At 39.7% G+C, this 18515-nt stretch overlaps 1 protein-coding gene and 1 pseudogene across 6 annotated transcripts in view; one reads left to right on the top strand and one right to left on the bottom strand.

Annotated features, from left to right (window-relative positions):
- The window catches only part of SYT16 (synaptotagmin 16), a 298663-nt gene that overhangs the window by 22223 nt on the left and 257925 nt on the right, over positions 1 to 18515 (top strand). The window lies entirely within an intron of this gene.
- LOC111764443 (small nucleolar RNA SNORA38) lies at positions 15656 to 15774 on the bottom strand (annotated as a pseudogene).

The following is an 18515-nucleotide window of genomic DNA, read 5'->3' as shown; positions in this document are numbered from 1 at the left end:
GGACCTGATTCTATAAAAGTGCATATTAGTAATATGAAGATCAATCACTCAGCTTTTCAACAATCTTATATTGTCTCCTTGATTCCTTAACCCACCCTAGGATCCAGAATGATTATATCTTGTCGCTGTGCTTCTGTTGTGCAGAGTCACTCTGCCACCTTGTGGCCATGCTTGAGAAGTTTTCTTCTCGTGACGTAGCGAGCTTCCTTTCTGTGTTCCAGTTTCTGGCAGTGCTGGTATTGACCACCCTGCATTGTTACTGCTTTTGGTTCAGTAAACCAACATAATTTGAAAAGATATGCCATAGCACATGCCAAAAACAAGGCTTTATAATAGTTCTAAATGGAAACAGATAGGCAAGAAATTTTATCCGTCATGTAATAGCATCTTGGCATATAAAATAATAAGCGTGGTCAAAATAAGAATGGGAGAATGTTATGTCCCAAAGCTGTTTTAGGGATGCTACAAGAGATGCTGTAATTTTCCTGGGGATTTGAATTAGCACTGTGGAGTGGGTGTTAAGTTTAGATCACAATTCTATTTTTGGTCACCCTTTATTTCTCTAAACCAACTTAACTGCCTGACTAGATGGGGAAATTCAGTTTCAGCCATGGCTAGTTGTTTTAGTTTCCTAGCTGCTAAAACAAATACCATACAATGGGTTGGTTTAACAATAGGAATTCATTGGCTCCCAGTTTCAGGGTCCAGAAGGCTTGCTTCTTCCCAGAACCAGCATTATCTGGTTGGCTGGCTGTCTTTGGGGTTCCTTGGCTTTTCCATCACATGGCAATGCACATGCTGGTGTCTTTTCCTTTTTCTTCAGGGTTCCATTGACTTCCAGCTTCTGACTACTTCCTGTGGCTTCCCTTTGCATGGCCTCCCCATAAGATTCCAATAATGGTATTAAGATCTATCCTGATTGAGGTGGGCCACACTGTCACTGAAGTAACCTCATCAAAAGGTTCTATTTACAATGGGTTCACATCTACAGGAATGGATTTAGATTAAAAACATGTTTATCTGGGTTACATAACTCTAAGCCAGCAGAGTCTTCCCTCTGGACCCCAAAAGACATGTTCTTCCCACATGTAAAATACATTCATTCCAGCACAACATCCCAAAAGCCTTAATTCATTTCAATAACAATGCTAAGTACAAAGTTCCACCAAAATCATTTATAGTTGTGTCTGTCCTGGGGCACAATTCCCCTCTGCCTGTGGACCTGTGAAACCTAGAAAACAAGTTAACTGCTTCCAATTACAATGGAGAAATAGAAATAGGATAAACATTCCCATTCCATAAGGGAGCAATTGGAAGGAAAACAGGGGTCATGAGTTCCAAATAATTCTGAAACCCAGCAGACCAAACTCCATTAGTTTTCAAGTTCTGAGTGTTATTTGTGGATGGAGCAGCAGCCCCAATCCTTTCAAGTGCTTGCTCAGTGGCCACACTCTCCCTGAATACTTGGCGGGTGGGGAGTGGCTGAGGGGAGGGACCTTACCCTTTCTATGCATTGGGATGGTAACCAGGCTCTCCATGAATGCTGTGTCACAGGTCCTACCATCTCCTAGCTTTGGGGTAGCAACACTCTCCCTGAACAAAGGTGTTCAGGGCCCACCCATTCCAAGCATCAGAGCAGCTGGCCTGCCCCCTCCAAATGTGGTGGTGAGCCTGTACCATGCACATGGGTGAGCTCTCCCTCTTGGCCTGAGGATATATCTTTGGTCCAGACCTCAACTTCCATTGTTCTGTCCTTGAAGCCATTATTCCTTCATTTCTTCCTTCTCTGTCTCTTGTAGTCCAGGTTGGAAGAATTTGCTTATACAAATTTCACAAAATCCTTGTTGGCTTTGCATGCAGTTCATAGGGGTCCAAACCATCTGAGAGAAGGACTTTCCACAGATCCTTCCTGGATAGCCACACCACCAACCCCGATTTCCACGGAAATGACTGACTGGATCCATGTCCAACTACATCCTCTTTAGCAAAATGATGTTTAGTTAAACCTTCTCAAGGAGGCCTGTCCTCTTGGGATTCACTCCCTGAAAGCTCAAAGAGACACCTGATAGAGCTGCTATTGGCCCAAAACTCAACAACAATTTGGATAGGTTTAGAATTTTCCAAACCATCGATTTCTGGTTTCTTTGTGCTTAAGAGTTTAGTACTCAGCTTATCCCTTCTTTCATTTCACTATAAGCTGCAAGGAGAAGCCAGGCTGCACCTTTCTCACTTAGCTTGTAAATCTTCTCAGCTAAATATCCAAGTTCATCACTTACAAGTTCCACTTTGAATCGGACATCAGAAAATAACTTATCTGTGCTCTCTGCAACTTTATAGCAAGGATCACCTTTCTTCCAATATCCAACAACGCAGTCATCATTTCCTTCATCGGAAGTTCCTTTAGCATCCATATTTCTACCAACAGTTACTTCAAAGTAATCTATCAAACACTTCACAATTCTTCCAGCCTCTACCCATTACCCAATTCCAAAGCCATTTCTGCATTCTAGATATTTGTCATTGTAGCACCATACTTTCTAGTACCAAAAATGTTTTGAGTTTCCTGGCTGCTAAAACAAATACCATACAATGAGGTGGCTTAAACAATAGGAGTTTATTGGTTCATGGTTTTGAGGCTAGAAGTCCAAAATCAAGGTGTCATCAAGGCTGGTATACTGGGCGTGGCTATCCTTAGCCCTTGGCTCTTCTGGATGGCCTCTCCTGGCTTTTCTGGGTTCTGCTGATATCCAACTTCTGGCTGCTCCCCATGACTTTTTTTTTCTATAAAGTGCTCCAGTAATAAGATTAAGACCCATCCTGATTGAGTTGGACAATACCTTAAATGAAATAACCCCATGAAAAGTCCTGTTAACATTGGCTTTACACCCACAGGAATGGATTAAGGTTAAGAACATGTTTTTCTGGGCTACATAGTTCCAAGCCAGCACAGGAGGTTTATTTGTTTGTTTACTGAATTCCTACCATATTCATATTCTAAGCATTGTACTGGGCTCTTGCAACATGAAGATGACCTCATAGTCACAATTACGTAATGGTGGCAGGGTGCTAAGTGCTTGCAGAGGGGGTACATGCAGAGTTCTGTGCAAGTGCTGTAGGAAGTGGTGATATCTCTATTTGACAGGTCAGGAAAAGTTATAAGCAGGAGATGACATTTGAGTTGGGTCAGAATCATGAGGAAGTATTTGCCTGGTGAAAAAAGAGTGAGTTACAGTACATTCCAGTGGGAACTGCATGCACACAAATTTGGTGTAAAGATAGTACATGACTGATACAGGGAATGCTTTGTGCCTCAGTGTGGTGTACATGCAAGTATTATTTGGGGACATGAATAGAGGTGATCTGGGTTACAGCCTAACTGCAGAAGACCTCATTTACTACACTAAGAAATTTTATAAGCCCCAGTTTGTTTTCTTGTTTTCTATTGCATTATTTCCTTATGGGTTTACATAGGAAAATATGTCAGTCCCTCAGGGCTAACTGCATTTCTATCTGACATTAACCTGGGGCCAGTGTGGAGAATAGCTGCATATATGCTTGTATGCAAGAGAGAGTAGTAGAGAATGAGAGTCAGGGAGAGAGAAAGGGAGGGAGGGAGGGAAGAAGGAAAAGCAAGATAGATCTTGCTTGATTGATTCAGAAGCTGAACCCAGGTAATGTATGGGGAGTATATTGATACAAGAAAGATTTTGGGTAGAATCCTGGACTTGTGTATCTTAGATTAGATATAGTATGTGAGGAAGAGAAATAAAAGATCATAGATATGTTTTTCTAGTTGAGACAGCTGGTTAATTGCCTGAGACAGAAGTTAAGAGAAAAAGCAGATCTGAAGGCCAAGCTATTGAACTATTAGAGAACATGTTTAAGATGCATGAGGGACTTCTGAATAGAGAAACAAGGTAGGTTATTGGATATATTGGCCCAGAACCTGGCTTTGGTTGGTGGTTTTAGATTTGGTTAACGTCGGAGAATAGGCTTTAGAGAAGCAACAAAAGTGAATTTTTACTCAGGAAGATAACTAGAGTAAGGAAAAGAGTTAAGGCCAAACTTTTAGGGCTCAAATGTTTCAGAGTAGGTGGAGAAAGATAAATAGAACATCATACATGATAGATGGAGGATAGATAGAAGGAGTATCCAGAAGTAGCAGCAAAGTCAGGGAAGAGTGCAGTCAAGGAAGGCAAAGCAAGACAATTTGAATGTCGTAAAGCAAGGAGATCAATAAGAGCAAGGCTGAGTGGAAGGTCTTCAAAAGTGGCAGTGACAAGGTGCTGGTAACTTAAGAGTTAGTTTTAGCTGAATGGTATAAAGGGAGCTGAAGCAGCTGACTCAAAGCAAGTTAAGTTACAATGGGAGTTGACGAGGTAGAGCCAGTGAATCCAAGTTGTCCTCGCAAGAAATTTGTAGGAGAAAGTAAGGAGAAAGGGTATCTCAGCATTCCAAGTATAGGTTTTATTTAAGATGGGAAGTCTTGAGTATATTTATAAGCTTAAGGGGAAAAACAAAGGAAAGAGAGAGAGAGAGAACGAAGATGTGGAAAATGAGGGAGGGAGATGGAACAGTTACCTACATGAGAGAAAGACAGTTTTCTGTCATTTGGAACCAGTTCTGGGGACGAGGGACCAAATTGGCTTGTTTGAGAATCCACTGGAGGAGGTAGAAATCCCCTGAAATTTCCCTGGGTCAAGAGATAGCCAGGGTAGGAAGTAACCAAAGGTTTCTTAGTCTTCTTTGGAGATAACAGTTTGGCCTCCTGGAACCATCCCAAGTGCTTTTGGTGGAACCCATATGTAATAATTAAAGTTACAAAACAACCGTGGAGCATCTCAGTAGTCATCGTGTTGGATCCCATTTACAACTGTGTTCCAGGCTTTTGTTTCATGTTGCAGAGAGTGCTTGGCAGCTAGCTGAATGGGTCTGGCTATAGAAAAAAGGAATGGCCTTATCCTGTGTCAATGCTTGCATATCCAATAGCATGTAATTAGAAGCAATGGTGAATTCCTAGATTAGCAGTTTTTAAAATCAATATTTAAAGACTATCTGAGCATGGATAATTTGAAATTTTAAAATTTTAATCAATTATCTCTCAAATGAATTTTTCTAATTTTATTATATTTATCCAATGACAAGATTATAAACTCTGGAAAAAAAAAGATTCTCTTATTCCTTCAGTGTCCTCCTCATCAGAGGCATTAGATAAAAATTGTTTTGGCTTAAATAAGAAATGCCTCTAGTTCTTCTGTTTGCCCTTGCATTTGTTGGTAATGATTAGTGAATGGAGATGTTCTTGAGGCCATTATGTCTTCTTGAGTTTTGTCTTTGTGACAGGGTTAAGGGATTAAACTGATTTATGAAAATAACAGTTGCCCAAAAGGATTATTTTTAGATGGGAGGCATCTTTTCCATTTGAAAGAAAGTTAATTATTTTTTTTTTTTTTTTTTTTTAATTTTTTTATTTTTTATTGACTTTGTAATAATATTACATTAAAAATATATATGTGAGGTCCCATTCAACCCCACCCCCCCACCCCCCCTCTCCCCCCCCCCAACAACACTCGTTCCCATCATCATGACACATCCATTGGATTTGGTAAGTACATCTTTGGGCACCTCTGCACCTCATATACATTGGTTCACATCATGGCCCATACTCTCCTCTATTCCATCATGTAGGCCCTGTGAGGATTTACAATGTCCGGTGATTACCTCTGAAGCACCATCCAGGGCAGCTCCATGTCCCGAAGATGCCTCCACCTCTCATCTCTTCCTGCCTTTCCCCATACCCTTTGTCCATTATGTCCACTTTTCCCAATCCAATGCCACCTCTTCTATGTGGACACTGGATTGGTTGTGTCCATTGCACCTTTATGTCAAGAGGAGGCTCAGATTCCACCTGGATGCTGGATGCAATCCTCCCATTTTCAGTTGTAATCACTCTAGGCTCCATGGTGTGGTGGTTGTCCTTCTTCACCTCCATCTTAGCTGAGTGTGGTAAGTCCAATAAATCAGATTGTAGGTGCTGGAGTCTGTTGAGGCTCAGGATCTGGCTATCACATTGTCAGTCCAGAGATTCAAATCCCCTAAATATATCTTAAACCCCAACATTAACTGCACCTCCAGCACATTAGCATGAAAGTCTTATGAAGGGAGATCCCATCTGAGTCCAGATTCATCACACATAAACACCATTTCCAAAGAGGGGCCATCTGCCCTGGTAGTTAACCCCATCAGCCATGACCATAACTCCCATGGGTCTCTTTAGCCCTCAAAGGAACCAATATCTGGGGGTTGTATCTGCTTTATCTGTCTCTCTGACTCTGCTCAGTTGTGCATGAGGGCAAACCTTCTGCCAGCCTCCAGACTCTTTTTTAGAAACTCGTAGCCATATAAACTCATTTCTCCTTTCCATTTCCCCCTTACTTTAGGTCAAACAGCATTTTAAAGTCATGGTATTTTATGTAGACATGGATATTCTGCTGATCCGCATTGAACCTTCCGTATAAGGTCATTTTCCAGTTGCATCATCAGTTGGTAGTTGATAGTGGTCCCTCGTTGCCAGGGAGGCTCATCCCCGGGTGTCATGTCCCACGCTGGGGGGAAGGCATTGCATTTACATGCTGAGTTTGGCTTCGAGACTGGCCACATTTGAGTAACATGAAGGCTGACAGAAGGAAATTCCCAGGCACAAAGTTGCTCTAGGCCTTGTTATTATTTTGGGTTTATCAGCTCACAAGCATAGTCATTAGTATCAGGGGCTCACTATTGAACCCTCACTCCCTCCCGGTCCCCACCACTGTACCTGGGAGACTGTCGCTGCTCCCCTAGGGACCACGACAGAGCACCACTGGCCGGGAACCCAGTACCCCCCCTACTGTGGTTTTTAATTGTTGCCACTATGAGTATATCCAAACATTACCATGCACCCTGGACATATGTTCTGTACAGCTCCCTGTCAGTCATATATCATCTGTCATTGGTATCCCATACCAGTATCCCTCCATTGCCATTGTTGAAACACTCTGTGATCCAGAACTCCCCGAAATTTGAAGCCCAATATAATGTCATGGTCCCTTACTAGGGAATGGCATATAGCGATGAGTTTAAAGGATAGATAAAGAACTTGGATAAAGTTAGATAAAGAACTTAGATAAAGAATGTTGACTTGAAAAAATTCCACATCCTATTTAAGAAAGTTAATTATGATCTGGTTTTTTTTCCCCTTTGAGTCAAGTTGATACTCTAAATACAGAGTTTTATTGCCTGTTGAATGATCGATCATTCAATGTGTGGGGTCTGACTTTTTGTTGCTTTTGTCCCAAATGGACACGTCCCAAAGCTTTAAAGGCGTAGTAGTTAAGCCAGTTTGGACCCTTGAGTTTCTACAGCTCTTTACAGGTTGGGCATCTTTGTCTCTCTTGTTAATATTCTGGGTTAGTTTTTAATTCACAGTGGTAAGCCTATACTTTGCAAATGGGGAAACTGGCGCATAGGAAACAAATGATTCTTTTTGAGTTTCCCAGGGAATTAGTAGTAGGAGCAGAATGTATTTTCAGAGGTCGTTTAGTTTGTGATTACTTTTGGTTTCATTTGGATTTTTCATGAACCTCTTATACACCAAGTGCATCAAATTTAGAATTTTAATCTTATCTTCAAATGAGGTTTTATACATATAATCAGAGATACATTGACAAAATTGTAAGAAAGTATCAGTATTCATCATATAACCTAAACTTGGATTCTAGACCATATCACCATAGTGTACTATGCATTAACATATTTATACATCTGGCTGTTATCTTATAAATAACATATTTTTATCCTTTTTTTTCCAAAAGGAGATAATTTGTTTGATGAAAGATTTTAAACTTAAAGTATATGCCAATAGTTTTGTAATCTGTTTTGGCCTTTCTTCATTAAAAAAAAAATTTTTTTTATTATACCATGAAACCATACACATACACAAAATAATAAAACATTGACCTCGCCTCTCTCTGGGAGTCCTTGGTCATCATTACTGGCTTGGACTTATGCCTTTCTGGGCTTTCATACGTGTGATGTTTAAAATGTCCCTGCTCTGGTTTGTCCACAAAGCCAAGCCAGCCCCTCAGGGAGTCCTTGTGGACTTGTTTATGGAGAAAACTAGTTTGGTCTCCTTGTTCTAATTTAGCAGAGTGAAGAGCAAGAAGAAGCCATCTTTTTTTGTCCATCTGGAAACACACATCATTTGTGGTTATTATTCGTGTGTATTAATGCATATGTGCTTTGATGCAGAGCAGCAGTTTTTCTGCAGTTTTCCTCCATGATTACCTAAAGTTTATAAAAATGGTTGTCTTGGGTTGCTTAGTCTTTTTCCTACTTGTCCAGCCTATACCTCCCTGCTCCCACCCCTATATGTGAATAAAAAGGACTTTGAGGATCTTACGTTTATTTGTATAATAGCAGTGGCAATTCTAGCCCCTTAAGGACATTTTGTTGAATTTTTTCCCTCTGTCCCTTTGCTTTTCTAGGAAATGGGGGATGCAAGGTTATATAACAATCAGTGTATTATTGAATAAATATTCTTCTTCTTCTGCTAGGACCTAGATAAATTTATTGATTGTTTGCTTGGTGTCCAGGAAACGTTCTTCTTTTTATAATTCATTAACCACAAATGAAAATTAAAGTCCTTCAAGTCACTGGCAGAGGGCATGTCTGTACTGTCAGACTCTGTTCAATGCTGAGTCCAAGTTAATTTCCTAAAGAAGATTCTAGGAACATGTTTATGTTAAGCATATTGGATTAATTAGACTACAATTTTATATGTAACTATAGATGAATTTCTGCATATAAAAAGATTATTAATCTATTATAATAACTCACATATATGCATAATAAGTATCATAAGAGTAGAGGTAATTGTATGTGTGTATTTATTTATTTATCAATTGTAATATCCAGGCACGACTTATCTATTTCAGGATATTTTGGAAGCAGAATCCAACAGACCTTGTGAAAGGTGATCCAGTCCTTTCGCAATAAACCTGAGTGGTTTGATTAAATTTAGAATTGACACTGCTGGAAAAAAAAGCCATCACACTAAGATTTCCAATTAACTCAGGAATTTTATATCTTCCCACCCAAAAATTAACCCTAAGTTCTCAAAGGAATACGAAAAATAGGAGACAGGAACATGCCTGATGTGGTTGAGAAATGGCAAGCAGACCAGTTACCTGGAGCAGAGAGAGTGAAGGCAAGAATAGGAGGGGGTGAGGCCAGAGAGGTGATAGGGAGCCAGGTGGTACAGGGCCCCAGAAGCTACTGTGAAGACTTGGGATTAAAAAAAAAAAAATTTAATTGAAAGTTTTTAAAAAAAATTAAGGCAATTTAATTCATACAGCATACAATCCATCCAAAGTGTATAATCAGTGGTTTTCAGTATAACCGCAGAGTTGTACATTCATCACCAAAATCAATTTTAGAACATCCTCTTTGCTCCAAACATAAAAACCTAAACAACAAAAAAGAAAAAAAATCCTTACTTCTTATACCCCCCTATTACTGACCCTTAGCAATGGTATAGTATCTTTGTTACAATTGATGAAAAAATGACAATATTACTGTTAATTACAGTTAATAAATTGCATTAGTTGTATTTTTCTTGTATACCACCCTATTATTAACACCTTGTAATAGTGATATACATTTGTTATAGTTCTTGAAAAAACATTCTTAATATTTGTAATATTAACCACAGTCGTCATCCACAAAAGGGTTCACTATATTATACAGTCCCATGTTTTGTCCTTACCAGAAGGAAAGCTGTCACCCTAAGCTTCCCCCTTCAACTGCAGTCACACACACACACACAATTCAACATTGATAATTACCCTGCAATAATGTGCTCCCATCATCTCTATCCATTTTCATACATTCACTGTCCACCTTGTAAATTCTGCACAAATTAAGCATCAGCTCCCCATTTACCACCCTCATTCTATTTTCTGGTAACCTATGTTGCAGATATTAAATCCACGAGTTTGCCTTTTAAAATTAGTTCATATTAGTGAGATCATACAGTATTTGTCCTTTTGCCCTTGGCTTATTTCACTCAATGTAATATCCTCAAGTTTCATCCATATTGTCACATGTATCAGGACTTCATTTCTCTTATAGCTGAATAATACTCCATCGAATGTATACACCATGTTTTAGTTATCTGTTCATAAGTCAATGGATTCTTATTTCTCCACAACCTCTCCAGCACTTGTAGTTTTTTGTTTTTTGAATAATGGCCAGTCTAGTGGCCACTATGAAATGATATCTCATTGTGATTTTGATTTGAATTTCCCTAATAGCCAGTGATGTTGAACATATTTTCATGTGCTTTTTGGCCATTTATATTTCTTCTTTGGAAAATTGTCTGTTCAAGTCTTTTGCCCATTTCTTAATTGGGTCATCTTTTTATTGTTGAGTTTTAGGATTTCTTTATATAATCTAGATATTAAACCCTTCTTGGATATGTGGTTTCTAAATATTTTCTCCCATCAAGTAGGCTGTCTTTCCATGTTCTTGACAGTCCTTTGAAGCATAAAATTATTAAATTTTGAGTAGGCCCCATTTATCTATTTTTTTCTTTTGTTGCTTGTGTTTTGGGTGTAAGGTCTAAGAATCCTTCACCTACCACAAGTTCTTGAAGATGCTTCCCTACCTTTTCTTCTAGGAGTTTATGGGCCTAGCTCTTACAATTAGATTTTTGATCTGTTTTGAGTTAATTTTTGTTTAAGGTATGAGGTAGGGGGTTTTCTTTCATTCTTTTGGACATGGAAATCCAGTTCTTCCAGCACCAATTGTTGACAAGATTGTACTGCCCCAGGTGAGTGAACTTGGCAATTTTGTCAAAAATCAATTGATCATAGATATGAGGGTCTATTTCTGAGCTCTCAATTCAATTCCGTTGATCAAATATCTATCTTTATGCTGACAGCATGTTGTTTTGACAATGTAGATTTGTAATTTTCTCTTTAAAAATTAATTTATTGAAATATATCACTCATATATAAATAATAAGTATATCACTCATATATAAACATATACAACAACAATATAGGACTCACCCTACCACCAATAGCTTACATTGTTGTTAAACCTTTTTAACTGATGATTAGAGAGCATTGTCAAAATATTACTACTAATGAAAGTATTTTCCTCCCAACCAACCCAATTATTATCTTTATATCAATTATGTGAACATAGATAAACAATTAAGTGTAAGGAAGCAGATGTGGCTCAACTGATAGAGCATCCGCCTACTATATGGGAGGTCCAGAGTTCAAACCCAGGACCTCCTGACCAAGTGGTGAGATGGCCCACATGTGGTGCTGCTGCGTGCAAGGAGTGCTGTGCAATGCAGGGGTGTCCCCTGCATAGGGAAGCCCCACGCACAAGGAGTGTGCCCTGCATTGAGCTGCCCCACGTGAAAAAAATGCAGCCCACCCAGGAGTGGCGCTGCACACACAGAGAGCTGACGCAGCAAGATGATGAAGCAAAAAGAGACAGAGTTTCCTGGTGCCGCTGAGAATGCAAGCAGACGCAGAGGAATGCCCAGCAAATGGATGCAGAGAGCATACGGGGCGGGGGGGGGGGGGGCGGGTTGGGGGTTTGGGGGGGGGAAGGGGAGAGACATAAACAATAAACTAAATCTTTGAAAAAACAAAAAACAAAACAAAACACAGCAATTAAGTGTGTAGTAAAAGTTGTGAACTTCCAAAGTAAACATGCATAACATCATACAGGGGTCCCATACATCAACTCTGTACTAACACCTTGCAGTGTTGTGAGATGTTTGTTACAAATTATAAAAGAATATTGTCAAAATCTTACTACTAATCATAGTCCTTAACTTACATTTGGTGTGTTTTTCCCCAACCCATCCTAATATTATTTTTTAAATATGTTTTTTATGGTAGAAGTTGTATACTTATAAAACAATCATACACATGTGCAGAATTCCCAAACAACATCCCTCCATCAACACACCACACTGGTGGAACATTTGTTACAGATAAGATATTATCATCTGATTGTTACTATGTCCATAGTGTATATTTGGCTCACGTTTTCCACACTGCACCATTATCAACATAGTACATATTTCGCATAGATGCAACAACAGTCCATAGATGCTAACAACAGTCCATAGGTCATTCCAGCTGTATTTTTCCCGTGCTTCTTTACATTCCCAACACCCTGCAGTAGTGATGTACATTTGCTCTCGCTCACAAAGGACACTCTTGCATCTGTACTATCAACCACAATTCTCATCCACCTCTTGGTTTACTGTGCTATTCAGTTCCTAGATTATTCTCTAGCATTCTGTCCATTGATATTTACATAACTAGACTACCATTTTCAGCCACATCCCCATTTATAAAACTTCTATATACATTAAACACCAGTAGTCCTTCTCAGTCTTCCTCTTACCTCCTTTAAGAATTCATCATGTACCAACAGGTCTTGAAGGTATTTTCCTACAATTTCTTCTAGAAGTTATATGGTTCTTGCTTTTATTTTTAGGTTTTTGATCCATTTTGAGTTAATTTTTGGATAAGGTGTGAGATAGGGGTCCTTTTTCCTTCTTTCAGCTGTGGATATCCAGTTCTTTCGGCAGCATTTGTTGAATGGACTGTTCTGCCTGAGCTGTGTGGGTTTGACAGGCTAGTGAAAAATCACTTGACCATACATGTGAGGGTCTGTTTCTGAACCATCAATTTGGTTCCATTGGACTATGTGTCTGTCTTTAGGCCAGTACTGTCCTGTTTTTACTGCTATAGCTAAGAATTATTTAAAGTCTGGAGATGAGGGTTCACTTTTCCTATTTATGATGTTTCTGGCTATTCAGGACCCCTTACCCTTCTAAATAAATTTGATGATTGCATTTTCAATTTTTAAAAAAATCCTGGTGGAATTGTAATCAAGATTGCATTGAATCTGTATATCAATTTGAGTAGAATTGACATCTTAATGATATTTAGTCTTCCATTCCATGAGCATGGAATGCTCTTCCAACTTTTAGGCCTTTTTTGATTTCTTTTAACATTGAATTGCAGTTTTCTGAGTATAAGATTCTGTATTCAGAAACTTGAAGTCAGTCAAGTTTATTCCTGACTATTTGGGTTTTGTCTATCATATTTTATTTTCATCACTCTTTTGACACTTTTAGTTACTTTTATTGATATAATCTTCATTTCTAGACTCTTTTCCAGGCCTTTCTCTTCTGTCTTTTCTTTTCAGGCTCTAGCAGACCCTTTAGTATTTCCTAAAAATCTGGTCTTTTGATTACAAAATTCTTTTAATTTCTGTTTTTCTGTGAGTATTCTAATCTTGCCTGCATTTTTGAAAGACAGACTTGCTGGATTTAAGATTCTTGGATGGAAGTTTTTCTCTTGTAGTATCTTAAATATATCAGGCCACTGTCCTCTTGCCCCCATGGTTTCTGGTTGGAAATCAGCACTTAATCTTATTGGGTATCCCTTATTTATTATGAATTGCTTTTCTCTTACTGTTCTCAGAATTCTCTCTTTGTCTTTGGCATTTGACATTCTGATGAGTATGTGTCTTTGAGTTGGTCTTTTCAGATTGTTTTCAGATGGGAGAACATTGTGCTTCTTGACGTGGGTATCTCTGTCCTTCAATAGGATTGGGAATTTTTCTACCATTATTTCTTCAAATATTCCTTCTGCCCCTTTTCACTTCTTTTCTCCTTCAGGGACACCCATGACATGTATGTTGGTATGCCTTTTGCTGTCATTTAGTTCCCTGAGACCTTGTTCAATTTTTTCCATTCTTTTTTATGTTCACTTTCAGAGGACATTTTTTCAAGCTCACCAATCCTTTCTTCCTTCTCACATCTGCTATCATATGATTCCAATGTTTATTTAATTTCATTTATTGCACTTTTCATTCCCATAAGATCTGCTTTTTTTCTATGTATGCTTTCAAATTCTTCTTTGTGCTCATCCAGTGTCTGCCTAATATCCTTAATCTCTTTAGCCATTTCACTGAATTTATTAAGGAAATTTGTTTGAACATCTATGATTAGTTGTCTCAATTCCTTTATGTCATCTGGAGGCTCATCTTGTTCCTTAAACTGGGCCATAGCTTCCTGTTTCTTGGTGTGGATTGTAATTTTCTTATTGGTGTTTTGGCATCTGGATTACTAGAATATTTATTCTGGGTACAGATTTTCTCTTTAGTTTAGGGCTTCCTGCCCTTTCTCCCTTGTGGGTTGTGCAGTAGGAGCCAAAGATGTAGTTGGTGCTATAAGTTGTGGAGGCTCAAGCTGCCCTGATTGTGCCGGGGACCAGTGAAACTTCTCCTACCTTTCTCCTTTGTCAGGGTAGGAACAGAGTCACAGCTGTGTGGAATAATCCAAGTCATACAGGCCTAGACTGCAGTTGCCCAGAGAGACTGATGAAGCTTCATACCCCTTTCCCCCTTGCCTGGGGTGGGGATGGAGCTGCAGGTGTGGGCAGCAATCTGTACAGTGTGGGTCCAAGATGATCACAGTTGCCTTGGTAGACTTCCGATTTTAAGTCTGTGCCAGCCAAAGGTACCTGCAGTTACCTGGATAGGGTGGTGCAGGTTCCACCAGCTTCCTCCCTGCCAGAGGTAGGGCTGAAGCCTCGTGTAGGGCTAAAGCCTCGTGTAGGGCTAAAGCCTTGTGTAGGGCTGCAGGCCGATCTGGGTGAAAGAAAGTGGTACCTACCGTTACTGTGGTTTTCAGTCCTGACTTCCCCTCAGGCTGGGGGTGGAGTCAAAATGGTTGCCACTGGCCTCTTCTGATTTGGACAGATTCACACCCCAGCTTTTTCCAGGGTTGTATCTTAGCCAGCCGAGTCTACCAATCAGTAGGCGAAATCAGCAGCCAAACATCTCCTCCTCCCCTGTTTTTGGGAAATGGAACTTCCAATTCCAGCCACAGAATAGCTCCTGGGGCAGCTCATGCCACCAGAGCAGGATAATCACTGGCCTCCACGGTTTGGCTGGTAATTTCCCAGAGAGGTTGGTGCAGGTCCCCACAGTTTCCTCCCTGCTGGAGATGGCACTGGGGCCTAGGCTAGTGCTGCAGTCTGATCTGGATGGAAAGAAGCCAGTACCTACCAGCACTGGGATTTTCAGTTTGCCACACTTCCTCCCATGCCAGGTGTGGAATTAAGATGGTGGTTACCAACCTCTTTCTGATTTGAACAGGCTCAAACTTTAGCTGTTCTCAGGATTATACTTTAGCCCATTGAATTTACTCATAAGTAGCTGAAGTTGTGCCTAACAGTTTCTTCCTCCCCCTTTTTTGGGAAGTGGAGCTTTCAATTCCAGCTGCAGAACAGCTCCCATCCAGTGGAGGATGAGCACTGGCCTCTGGGGTGTGGAGTGCTCTACTTACGAGTCTTCTCTGCAGATGGGCAGTCTCCTCCTTCCATTCCTTCAAGGAAGTTGCAGGAAGCTCTTCTGGCCTCCTGGAGCCCCCAAACAGGTGCTTCAGCTAGCTCCAAAGAGTTCTGGGTGTTTACTAACTGCTCGGTAGCAGGATGTGACTCTAGGAGCTCGTTACTCTGCCATCATCTTGCTGGTTCTCTTTGTAATTTGCTTTAAAAAAATTTTTTTTTCATGTGAGAAATGGTGATCTTGAGCAAGTTGGCTCCAGACTTCTCCAAGTCCACATCTCTTTGACTCCATTTGTTACATGTCCAAACAGAAAAGCACAGACATACCTTTTAGAGGGTTGTATATGTTTTAAAGTCAGGCAGTTTGAGTCCTCTGACTTTGTTCTTTTTCTAAATGTTTTTGTTTATTTGGGGCCCTTTTCCCTCCCAAATAAATTTGATAATTGGCTTTTCCATTTCTGCAAAGGAAGGTGTTGGAATTTTCATTGGGATTGCATTGAATCTGTAAGTCAATTTATGTAGATTTGACATCTTAGTAATATTTACTGTTCCCAGTCCATTTATTAGTTTAGGTCTTTTTTGCTTTCTTTTAGGAATGTTTGTTGTTTTCTGAGTCCAGGTCCTTTACATTCTGGGTTAAATTTATTCTTAGATATTTGATTCTTTTAGTTGCTATTGTAAATGGAATTTGTTTCCTGATTTCAGAATTTTTAAAATATAGGATCATGTCATCTGCAAGTAGTGAAAGTTTTACTTCCTTTCCAATTTGGATTCCTTTTGTTTCTTTTTCTTCCCTAAAGCTAGAACTTCTGACAGAATGTGGAATAATGGTGGTGACAGTACACGTCCTTGTCTTGTTCCCAATCTTAGAGGTAAAGCTTTCAGCCTTTCACCATTGAGTACAATATTGACTGTGGGTTTTTCACACATGCCCTGTATCATTTTGAGAAAGTTTCTTCCTATTCCTAACTTTTGAAATGTTTTTATAAAGAAAGAATGCTAGGTTTTGTTAAATGCCTTTTCTGCATCAATTGAGATGCTCAGTAGTTTTTCTCATTCACTTTGTTAATGTGGTGTATTGTAGTAATTGATTTTCTTTGTTGAACCACCCTTACATACCTGGGATAAATCCCACTTGATCATGGTGTATAAATTCTTTTAATGTGCTTTTGGATTCAATTTTGCAAGTAATATGTTGAGGATTTTTGCATCTATGTTCATTAGAGAGATTGGTCTATAATTTCTTGCATTGTCTTTATTTGGCTTTGGTATTAGGGTGATGTTGGTATCATAGAATGAGGTAGATAATGTTCCCTCCTCTTCAAAATTTTGGAAGAGTTTTAGCAGGATTGGTATTAGTTCTTCTTGAAATGATGGTAGAATTCCCCCTGTGAAGCCATCTAGTCCTGGCCTCTTGCAATAGGATTTATTAATTTATGAGCTTACAGTTCTGAGGTGGTGAAAGTTTCCAAACAAGGCATTATCAGAGATGCAGTCTCACTGAGCTACAGCTGTGGGTGATGAGGTAAATGGCAGGATCTGTTTTCTTTCCGCTATCCTCTGGGCCTCATTGCTTTCAGCTTCATGATGCTCAGTCTGTGGCTTTTATTTCTCCTGGGCTTGTTGACTTAAACTTCTGGAGGCTTCTTTCTGTCTCTGTGGCTTTTAAAAAATGTATCTGTGGCTTTTTACCCCTCTGTTTATAAAGGACTGTAGTATAAAGATCTACCTCAGGTCACATAATCTAATCAAAGACCCTTAACTAAGTAATTTAGTCAAATGGTTCCACCTACAATAGGTTTACACACACAGGTATGGATTATCTGTAAGGACATGATTCTTCTCGGGTCCACTCAGCTTCAAACTGCCACACCCTTCCTGATAGTCTTCATTTTTACACTCTTCTCCAGACTTTCCTGTCTTTTCCTTTCAAGCTGCACACTCCCTTTTTTTAAAAAGATTTATTTTTTATTTATTTCTGTCCCCTTCCCCCACTCCTCCACCCCCAGTTGTCTGCTCTGTGTCCATTCACTGTGTGTTCTTCTATGACCATTTCTATCACTATGAGTGGCACCGGGAATCTGTGTTTCTTTTTGCTGCTTCATCTTGTTGTGTCAGCTCTCTGTGTGTGTGGAACCATTCTTGTGCAGGCTGCACTTTCTTTCGCTCTGGGTGGCTCTCCTTATGGGGCTCACTCCTTGTGCGTGGAGCTCCCCTACATGGGGGACATCTCTGCGTGGCACGGCACTCCTTGCGTGCATCAGCACTGCACATGGGCCAACTCCACACGGGTCAAGGAGGCCCAGGGTTTGAACCGCAGACCTCCCATGTGGTAGGCAGATGCCCTATCCATTGGGCCAAGTCCTCTTCCCTGTGCACTCCCTTTAATATTTCTTCTAGGGCTGGTCTCTTTGTGGCAAATTCTCTCAGATTCTGTTTATTTGAATATTTTAAACTCACCATCATTTTTGAAAGACAGTTTTAATGGATAAAGAATTCTTGACTGAATGTTTTCTCTTTCAGTATTTTAAATATAGCATACCACTGCCTTCTCATGTCCGTGGTTTCTGAGGAGAAATCCACACTAAGTCTTATTGGACAACCCTTGTGTGTGATGGATTGCTTTCTCTTGCAGCTTTCAGAATTCTCTCTTTATCTTTGGCATTTGACATTCTGATTAGTATGTGTCTTGGAGTAGGTCTATTCAGGTTTATTCTCTTTAGAGTATGTTGCACTTCTTGAATATGGATATTTATGTCTTTCATAAGAGTTGGGAAATTTTTGGCCATCATTTCCTGGAATATTCTTACTGCCCCTGTAGCAGTTTGATATTATTTATGAATTCCAAAAAGAAATATAGATTATGTTAGTAAACTGGTCAATTCCTCTGGTGTGATAACTCTTTGATTGTATTAGATTCAGCTAAGACATCTCGTTAAATTATGTTAAGATTAGTGCTCTGATCCAACCACATCATTAGAGTGTGATTTAGTGTCAAGTCCCAGCCCCCCTGGGGATAAAACTGATGCTCATATGGCAGTAAACACACAGAGAAGGAGAACACAGAAGCAGATATGCAAG

This window comes from Dasypus novemcinctus, chromosome 3 (assembly GCF_030445035.2).
Source record: "Dasypus novemcinctus isolate mDasNov1 chromosome 3, mDasNov1.1.hap2, whole genome shotgun sequence".
Classification (NCBI taxonomy): domain Eukaryota; kingdom Metazoa; phylum Chordata; class Mammalia; order Cingulata; family Dasypodidae; genus Dasypus; species Dasypus novemcinctus.
The sequence above is the reverse complement of the archived record's forward strand: the minus strand, read 5'-3'. Positions and strand labels throughout refer to the sequence as shown.